Genomic DNA, 11,450 nt, shown 5'->3' on the forward strand with positions numbered 1-11,450 from the left:
TATGGAAAATTATATATAAGCTTAAATAATTATTTAAGGTAAGCCCATGTCATTAAAAGTGAGAAAAAGATAAATTCGAGAATTTTTACGTCCAGGGGCAAATAGGTAATTCTACACTTAGGAAAATACGTAAACGCTTGGCGGCGTCCCGAAGGATCATAACGCATGTTAAATGATATTTTATGATTTAAATTGATGATTTTGATGATAATATGTATTTTACGATTTATGGTAAAGCTGTACAATTTATACTGTTTAAAATACTATTTTTGGAAAGCTATCTTATTTTATGATTTTAAAGAAAATGAAAAATATTTTGAGGAATGTGAATTGACTGTGACAAAAGATATGATTTATGATATATGATTTTATGGGGATGTCATGAGAGAAAAAGGCCCCAAAGGAACCCATTTACGGGAAAAAGCACCCGAGGGAACCCGTCTATGGGAAAAGGCCCCCGAGGGAACTCCGACGATCATATTTCCATGGTGGAGCCTAGTGCACACCCCCATGGGCCATGTGGAGCTGAAGACTGATCAGTCGACCGATGATAAAAGCTAGCCACTTTCAAGTATCAAACTTCACCCAAAATGATATATGATTGAAAGCTTATGATAAAAATGATTTTATGATACACGATTCATGATGATGATTAAAGCTATTATTTTTAAAATGATTTATTTATGCTCAAAGCTTATTTTAAATGATTTTTGAATGATTTATTTATGCTTAAAGTTATTTTACAATGATTTTACGATTTATGATTAAATTATGCTAAAATAATTTTAAATGCACTACAAGAAAAATGCCATACGACAACGGGTTTTCACAGTTGTCGTAACTAAAATTTGCGACGGTTTTGAAAACCGTCGCAAATGAGAAACCGTTACAATTTGCGACGGTGTTAATAACCGTCGCAACAAATATGTGCGACGGACATCGTAGATAAACCGTCGCATATTAGCGACTGTTTGTTAAGCCGTCGCTAAATTTAGCGACAGATTAGTATTTACCATCGCTAAATGTAGCGACGGTATTCATGTGCAAAATCGTCTCTAATTAGCGACGGTTTATACATTCCGTCGCTAATTTTTTAGGTAAATCTGTGTTTTGAATTGGTACAATCGTGTAAAAGATAAAAAATTTAAGTGTCGTGAAGTGATAAAATCGTGTAATAGATAAAAATTTTAATTGTTTGAAGGGGTAAAAAAATCGTGTAAGAGATAAAAATTTTAAGTGTTGTAAAATGGTAAAATCGTGTAAGAAATAAAAATTTTAAGTGTTGTGAAGTTGTAAAATCGTGTAAGTGAGAAAATTTTAAATGTTGTGAAGTGAATGGAAGAAAATGAAGCGAATTTGAAGGTATTTATAGAGAGTGGTGGAAGAAAATGGAGGGAAGTTTAGGCGGGATCGAATTTTTGAATTTGCGACGTTTGATTTAGGACCGTCGCTAATGTTAGCAACGGTTTACGCTAAACCGTTGCTAACTTTAGCGACAGTTCTTAAAATCGTCGCTAATATCAAATTAGCGACGGTTGTAAATGACACTGTTGCTAACTTTAGCGACAGTTCATATATAACTGTCGCTAATTTGATATTAGCGACGGTTTAAATGTAACCATCGCTAATTTGAAGTGAATGGTAGAAAATGCAGGCAAGTTTAGGCGGGATCAAGTTTTTAAATTTGCGACGGTTATTATAAAACTGTCGCAAATATTAGCAACGGTTTGAACTAAACCGTCGCTAATATCAGCGACGGTAAATTTTAAACCGTCGCTAATATCAAATTAGCGACGGTTTTACATGATATTGTTGCAACTTTAGCGACGGTTGCAATATAACTGTCGCTAATTTGAAATAAGTTATGATGAAGGTAAAACCGTCGCTAAAATTAGCGACGGTTTTCCTAAAACCGTCGCTAAATAACGTTGTCTTTTTCTATAAACACACGCTTATCAACAACGGTTTTCTAAAACCGTTGTCGATTGTCCAAAAAAACACGCTAATAGACAACAGTTCATGAAATCGTTGTCATAAACGTTCAAAGACAACGGTTTTCAGAACCGTTGTTATTGACCCTAAAAACCGTTGTCTTTGACCCCCAAAAGACAACGGTTTTATAAAAACCGTTGTCTTTTGCTTAAAAAATTATCTACGACAACGGTTTTAGTTAAAACCGTTGTTAAAAGTTTTTTACAACGGTTTTAACTAAAACTGTTGTCGTATGTGTGTTGTTGATCCTGAATTTTCTTGTAGTGATGGTTTATTTATGTTCAAAAGATATTTTAAATAAAAATATGATTTTAATGCATGTGATTGTATATGTATTATTTGCTATCCATGTTTAGAACGTGCTAAGTCTTTAGACTCACTAGGTTTGTATGATGCAGGATTTGATGATTTATGGGAGGTGCTGACGCTTGAGTGGATCGAGTGCAGCAGTACACACCCAAGGGTCTTTATATTTCCACACTAGCTTGATAGATTAATGATTTAAAGATTATGTTAATGATTTTTATTATAGATATTTTATGCTTAATTTTATTGCTACCCGATCTTTTTAAAGGTCGATTTAGCAATTTTGGTTAGTCGATGATTTAGGATTTTATTTTATACACTTGAGATTTAAATTGTTAATTTATTATGATTATGATTATGTTAAATTATTTTATTAAAATTTATGAATTAAGATTAGAAAAAAATAGAGGACGTTTCATATTTTATCTGTATACTCAAGCAAGCTGCATAGATAAAGTTCGTGAATATATAATATGTACCATAAGGTATGCGTCACAACATAAGATCATGGAACTCAATAGGAAGTGTACCGTATATTCTAAACAGGTTCCTAGTCGAATCAGCCGCCTAAAACAAGGATAAAGGTCACTCGAGCTCGAGACTAGCATCTGTGATGTAAATGTCATGTTTTATTGGCAAGGGGATGAAGATGTCCATTCACACAGATGGGTGATCATATGATGATGCACTGAACAACCCTCCCACGGACTATCCAAGTGGTTCCTACTTAACGAGTGGAATAGTGCGCATTTATGATTGTACATCATTAGTCATTTGACCTGGGACAATGTAGAGGCTATACATACTAGCATGCACTTTGATCCGTTTACCGACTCCATTGAGGGTCATTAGGTGACGAGGTTGGGTATAGTTTCGAAATACGTATGAGCAAATGCATTGTGGCAGTGGATTCACTGTTCGCCTACAGGTGAAGATATCAGATGTGATATGATGAGTTAATAGTGCAAGGAGTCTCTGACCAGAGCAAGAAATGTGCTTTATGGGAATATGTTTTCCTAGTTGCACATACCATGCTACTATTAGTACTCAAAGATAAATCGCATCGTTATCGAATTCATATGCAACTCTCGATATACCAATAGTTGTAGATTCAATCATGATATATGTGATGAAGGGACTGTACCATACGCTAACCATGACTAAAGGTTCTTGCAGGAACTATCAGTGATATCTAGGGGATCATGGGACGATGCTACTAGACGTTCTTACCATGATCCGATGGATGCAATCAGAAATGAGTTCTGACATTTTTGATCAAAGAGTTGATGAAAAGAATGGGGTTAACTAGGGTAAACCCGAATAAGAATAAATGTTATTTTGAATCACATGGAGATGTGAACCCACGGCTAGCGGTATCCCTGAACCATTGAGGGTCACACAAGTATCGGATTCTGTATTCCTGTTGAGATAGTCAAATTTCAAGGAGTTGGAATTTGGCGACTATAGTTTGATGGAGATCAATTAAGAAGCTTATAAAGGAGTTTATGAGCTGATTCCATAGGATTGAAGAAATGAAAGTTAACATGGTTTCTAAATAAGGAAGTAGAGTGGAACTGTCCTGTTTTAGTAAAGGAGTTTACAAAACTGGAAGATGCCAAATATGGTAACTGTCATATATGGTAAGTTCCAAATTTAGTAAATTAAAATTTTGATTTTTGAAATTTCCGATTTTCATTATATGAACAAGATTTGTATTATTGGTACATCGACGTTATCAGATCGTCGATCGGGATTATAATGAGTTCAGAATCAATTTTTTGTGAATTTGAAATTTACTAATTAAATATTGTGCTAGTAGTGGTGACTAATAATATGCACAAATTCTCATATATGTTCTAGAGTAGTCTAGAATTAAGTTAACCAAAGAGTTAATTTATAAATTAGATAATGGTTATTAATATAATTAATGTACATATATATTTATATGACGATATAAAATATGTGTATGTAGTATTATTATATCATGTATTATTAAAAGTTAATAAATATATTATATATTAATTATATGATAGTTTTAATATAATAAAATTATTAGAGTTCCTGTGAGAGAGAGACTCTTAATAAGATTATGAGTCAACCTATATACATACACCACTAAGACTCATAATTTCACACAGTTTATTTTTACGCAAAAACCTCCTCTTCTTCCCCTTGAAGCACTCGGCCACTTCACAAGTTTTGAAGAAAAAAAATTCGGCCATGTTGAATTGAAAGATTTGATGAAAATCAATTCATGCAAGCTATTAATTGTTAGTGGCTTAATTAGCTTCAATTAATTGTTGATTAAAAATCAATAATCTTCCACCAAGAAAAAGTCACGGCCAATTGAAGAAATTTCATCCAAAATTCGGTCATCACTTTTCTTCAGTAGTCGTCGTTGCACTGTCTCCAGATTTTGGAAATTCGGAAGTTACAATCTCAATGCACAAATCGCTTGCGATTTCTAGTGCAATTCAAGCGAAGAACAAAGCTTTCGATCGTGGACCTAATTAGGAGATCAAATTTGAAGAGTCGTTCGTAGAAATTTTCAAGAAGGGCTATCTTCACGTAAAACCGGAATAGTTTGGAGTTCAGCGTAATTAACGCAAAGGTATAACTCTAAATGCCCTATGAATGTTTTTTTAAACACATAATGTCCAAAAATAAAAATTTTAAAATTTCACTGCGTCTTAGGTGCGAGAACGCTATGATACTACAGGTTTGAATCATAGAACAAATATCAGGCCTTGTTACAACCCTATGTCTGGTTCGGTAAGATACACCGATTTTTCCAAATAGTATCGTACCGAAAAAATTTCGTTACCGAAAAATAAATACCGATATCGTACTGAAATTTCGGTATACGTCATGTCAGTATACCGGCATATACCGATGTCGGTATACCGAAACTTCGGTATAACATAAATTCCATATTGTTCTCACCAAAAACTTCGATATACCAAAATTTCAATACGGTATCAGTATAATATCGTCTATACCGAAAATTTTTAAAAAAAATTGTATTATATTTCTCGTCACAAAAAAAGCTAAAAGCCCAACACAAAAAATTAGAATTGAAAGAGTAAGAGAACTCAACAACATTATAGTATAAATTTTAAAATATATAAAAAAATCGGTCTTTTGGCATATACCGAATAGTTCGATACCGTACCGAAATATTCGATACCGTTAAATTCGATATGTGCATTATTTTACGGTACGGTAAGTACAGTATATGGAAACGATCGGTATTTTTTCCCACCCCTAAACAACCCACTAGAAAAATAAAATTTATTTAACTCATGTTTTGCATTGTTAATTAATTAAATTATGTGTCTCATGTAATGCATGAAATAATTTTATGTTAAAATACTTATAATTCGGTCAGGCATGGATGGATATGACACCAACAGGCGAATCGAGGCTAGCCAAATAAGTAAAGTTGTTATAAATAGATATTTTGCGCCTATGAATAATTTGTATAGGGGAGCAACGAATTTGAAATAAAAAATATATATATTTGAAAGAAATATAATTGGAAGTTATGAGGATTTGGAACTAAAAAAAAAATCATTTAACTTAATTAAAAAGATCGTGGACCTGCATTTAAACTTACTATAGACCCAAATAACTAAGAAAAACCCTCTTCTTTCCCCTCACCATCAGCCGACATCTCTCTTCCCCTCTCCCATAGAATTTTCAAAAATTCCCACTCCCTCTTGAAGATTTTTTACGTCTTTTGATTGATCAAATATGGCTAGAAGTCGATTCTCAGCTTTCAAATAACTCTTTTTCGACGAAACGACACAAATTTTATGCAGTTGTTGATGCACCACCAAAACAATAAGTATTTATTTGTGTTTCTACGGTGTGTGTAGATTGAACTTTATATAGATTTTGCAAAATATTTCTTTTCCCACGAGTTTTTATGTAAATTCATGAAATAATTTAATTTAACTAAGAAAAACAAGAATTATTTTCTACCAAATTAAAGTAACGGACATGACTTTTTACTCTTCAAAGCATGATTGATTTTCATAAAATTAAATTATTTCTGAAAATTGTGAAAGATATGTTGATGTTTTATGTGTATTTGTGGGTGATACTACGAGAATAGTGCCTTGAGATGAGATTCGGGGGAGGGCTTTTCCAAACTTATACGAATGCAGCGTATTGGCTATGAATAGTATGAGTTGTGTCAAATGTTATGATTAGGTTGGCCGACTAGAAGAATGATAAGTGTAAGATGAAATGATCGTAAGAATTGATTACCACACCTATGTCATAATTTATCAACCAAGAAAAGAATGCATTTTTGAAGTTATGCCTATAATCATGTCATGCGCATTTCGCATGTTCTTATATGTATTTGCTAATGTTTGTATATATTAGTTGAGTTTTTAGACTCGTTAGGTTTGGGTGGTGCAGGTGAGCATGTTAATCACAACGATGTAGAGACTTGCACAAGTGAAAAAATAATTGAGTAGGCAAGATGATTGCACGACACAACACTCATCAGAGAACCTTCTGCGCCTATGCTTTACTTAGGAGTAATACGCTTATTTTGCTTCAATGGTTATGTGCGCAAACATGTTGGTAAGTTTGGCTTTGTTATTTCACTAGTTATTGGATAGTTACCATTAGTTGGTTAAAATCTGATACAATACATTAGATTTGATTTGTTTTGGAACAAGATTGTTGGGACGTGTTGAGGTATGATTGAGTCGTTCTCACAAATTTTTTAAAATAATGAAGTTCTGAAATTTATTGTATGCATAAGAATGTTAGAGTATGTGCTCAGAGAGCCAACTTGTACCTTGGACCTTATTGACTCTTATGTGAAAATAATCTTTATTTTGATAATATTTTATGATTTAATCCTTTTATGACATTTACTTTATCTGTATAATCATGCAAGCTGCATACCATGAGGTCTATCTCGTAACGTAAGATCATGAAACTCATTAGGAAGCATACCATATATTCTAAACATGTTTCTAGTCGATTCAGTCACCTAAAATAAGGATAAAGCTGGGTCGATCTTGAGAGTAGTAGCTCTGATTAAACATCGTGTTTCATTAGTATGGACATGTAGATGTTCATTCATACAAATGACTGATTGTTTGATGATGCATTGAACAACCCTCCTCGCACTTTCAAAGTGGCTACTACATATTGAGTAGAATTGCCCATTCATACAGATGTGTGATCATTTCATGATATACTAAACAACTTTCCCTTGGATTTTCCAAGTGGTTATCACATATAGAGTCAAATAATCTACAGTTTAGGTTGTACATCATTAATAATTTGATTTAAGATAACGTAGAGGCTCTACGTACTAGCATGCACTTTGATATGTTTACTGACTCTATTGCGGGCCATCAGGTGGTGATGTTGGTTGTAATTTCGAAATACGTATGAGTCAATGCATTGTTGTCGAGTATTCACAGCTCACACACGGGTGAAGACAACCTATGTAATATGATGAGGAATATCTAGTCAAAGTAAGACATGTGAATTTTGAAAAGGGGTTTCCTCAGTTGCACATACCATGTCACTATTATTTCTCAAAGGTGCATCACATCGTTATCGAATTCATTTGTAACTCTCAATATGCCAATGGTTGTAGATTCGATCCATATATATGAGTTGAATGAACTGTATTGTACACTAACTATAACTTAATGTTCTTGTAGGCACTACCAGTTATACCTAGTGGATCATGGGATGATGCTACTAAATGCTCTTACTATGATCTGATGACTGCAATCAGACTTGAGTTGTGATATTTTTTTATCAATGGGTTGATGAAGAAAAATATGGCTAATTAGGATAAGTGCGAATAAGAACAAATGTTGTTATGAATCACATAAAACTGTAAACTCACGATTAGTTGTATCACTAAATTATTGAGGGTCACACAAGTATTGATTCTATGTTCCAGTTGAGATATTCAGGTTCAAGGAGTTGAATTTGGAAGTTATAGTTTGATGAAGATTGAACATATAGCGAGTTTATAAGTTGATTTCACATAATGGAAGTTATGGAAGTTAGCTTAATTGATAACTAAGTGAAGAGAGTCAAACGGTATGTTTTAGTAAAAAAGTTAACAAAACTGGCAGGTGTAAAAACTGTATCAGCAAGAAATTTTGTCCTTCTAAATTTTCAATTTCATTATATGAACGAGATTTGTACCCTCGACGCATCGGCGTTGTGTGATAGTAAATATTTTTAACCTTTATCGTTTAGGGTGAGCATTCGATTAATTCGATCATTGACCGAATCGAATTAATCGAAACTGATTTAACCAAATTTTTTAGGTTAACGAAACTGAAACGGATTTATAAAAAACCAAATTAACCGAACCAAATTAAAATCGGTTATTTCAGTCAATAACCGAATTTAAAATATTATTTAAAAAATAAAAAATTATATAAAATATTAATATTCGAAATATGAAATTTTAATAATAATAAAACACATTATGCATAAAAAAAATTAAAAATAACAAAAAATTTGTACAATATTAAACATAAAATTATTGAAGAAATATTATAAATCATGTGTAAAGCCTAATTAAAAATCAAAATTTAATTATTTATTAACTCGGTTAACCAATTTTTTTTTACGAAACCGAACCGATATTTTCTAAATTAAAACTGAATTTCCGATTAACGAATCGAATTTCTAAATTAAATTGATTCCATCGATTAATTCAGTTTAACTGATATAATGTTCACCCTTATTTCTCGTTACGCTCCTCATTTTGTTTTGATTCAACTCCATTGTTTGAGTTTCCAGTAGTGAATTTGAAGTTGTGTTTTGTGATCCAGACTCATCTTTGTGTCCTCTATCACTCGATTCATCTCTACCACATCCTCATATATTTTGAATCAACTTCATATTATTTTATCATATTCAATATCAACATATAAATAATCATAAACATTATAGAAAATAAAAAAGAAAATATTTATTTTTACTTCACCGTATTTACCAAATTAAAATTATCATCAAAAGATCAATTATCATCACACTCAATAATCAAATATTCAAATGCTACAAAAAAAAAAAACACACACACACACACACACATATATATATATATATATAGTATCACGTTTCAGCTTTTGGAGCTTGTACGTTGACAAAAAAAATATAATTGGTAATTAATTCACATGTCCAGATCTTAAATTAATGAAATAATCGTGATCTAACTTCAAAGTGTGGATTCAATATACTTTTCACGTAATATAATTTCTAGTCACACTAGATATGATTTTTTTATAGTAGATTGGTAGTATTAGCCTACTTTTCTGTAAGTTATATATTTATTTATGCAGCTTCAACTTTACCTGGATCTATAGATAATATTCTTTGGGTTTATATCACGTGACCCTAAAATATCATATTATCCATCTAAAATTTACACTTCAACAATTTAGCATACAACTGAGAGTCTCAAAGTGTTAGAAGAATCAATTGTAAAGTCTCTTTATGTTCCCGCTTTGATATCGAATACACCAATATATCATCAATAAAGACAATAACAAACCTATCCAGAAAATTTCTGAACAATCTATTCATCATTTCCATAAATAATGATGGTGCATTTTTTAAACCATACTAAAAATTCATAATTCCCATATCGGGTTCTAAAAGCTGTCTGAAGAACATCTTTTCTAACCCGAAGTTGATGATATCCTAATCAAATATCAATCTTCGAATAAACAGAATTTCCTTGAAGCTGATCAAACAAGTCATCAATTCTAGGCGAAGAGTATTTATTTTTAATAGTGACTCAATTGTGCTGCCTATAATCAATGCACATTCTCATTGAACCAATCTTTCTTCTTTATGAACAGTATAGGTGCTCCCCATGGTAACATACTAGGGCATATATAACATTTCTTGAGTAAGTCATGTAACTACTCTTTCAATTGCAGGAATCATTCTTTATGGCGCACTAGAGATCGGCACAATACCCGACATCAAATCGATTTCTCTCTACGGTGGAAAGCCTGGTATCTCCTCAGGAAAGACATCAGGAAATTCCTTCGCTATTGGGATATCAGACAATTTCGGTTCTTTCATTGTAGCATCCACAACTTAACCATATATCCTTCATTTCCTTAGGATAGTAATCTAAACATTTCCATCACTAAGACTAATTGTATATTAGTCTATTATCCTCGACAATAAAAATTTCATTTGCTACTACAGTATGACCTATATCGTACTACATTGTAAAAACAATCTACAGTGGCTCGGTAATTTGACAGTGTGTCCATACCAATGATAGAATAAAAATCATGCATGTGCAATACAATCAAATATGTGATCATAATGCTATCATCGAAATGTAACACACAATCTAACACAATTTGAGCAAATGGAATAAATCGACCAGCTAGCATAAACACATATACAGTTTCATGAAATGGTGTAGTCCAAAGTTATGTGGATCCTGTGGTATACACCTTTTCTTAATCATGTCTAAATTCCTATCGCCTTGTCCACAACTTCTGCATAAGTGGTAGGCAATCCATCCATGATCATATCATGTATTTGATAGTCCAATCTTTCCAAAAATTTTGAAATTTTCCTTTTCATTGACAGCCATATGTGGTACATAAGTGACGAGAGCATAAATCTTATATTCTTCAACAGACATATTTCCATGAAAATAGTATATGAAATTCCGATTCTCTGGGTGATACTAGGATGGTGGAGCATATTCTTGGATAAATTTAGCATGAAACACCTCCCAAGTTATTTAACTACCTGTTGGCTGCAGTACATTGGTAGTAGCCTCCCACCAACGATGTGCACGATCCCGTAGTTGGAGAACCATCATAGTCAACCTTCTGTCAAAATAATAATGTACCGTGTTAAACATGACTTCCATGTGCTTCAACCATCCTTCTGCTCGGTCACTTCTTTCATTCCCAAATAATTTCACAAGATGCATATTTTGAAATCGAGCTACAACAAATTCCATTTTATCCACTCTATGTGCCAACAGTTATACCTCTGCACCAGCCTTATGGGTTGTCTCTCTAGCAGGACGCCCACGTCTACCTTGGGGAACTCTGTAATTTCCCCCGATACTCTGTGCCTCGAACTCCTGGGCCACTTCTTTTCCTTTC

This window comes from Primulina tabacum, chromosome 16, assembly GCF_025594145.1.
Source record: "Primulina tabacum isolate GXHZ01 chromosome 16, ASM2559414v2, whole genome shotgun sequence".
Taxonomy (NCBI): domain Eukaryota; kingdom Viridiplantae; phylum Streptophyta; class Magnoliopsida; order Lamiales; family Gesneriaceae; genus Primulina; species Primulina tabacum.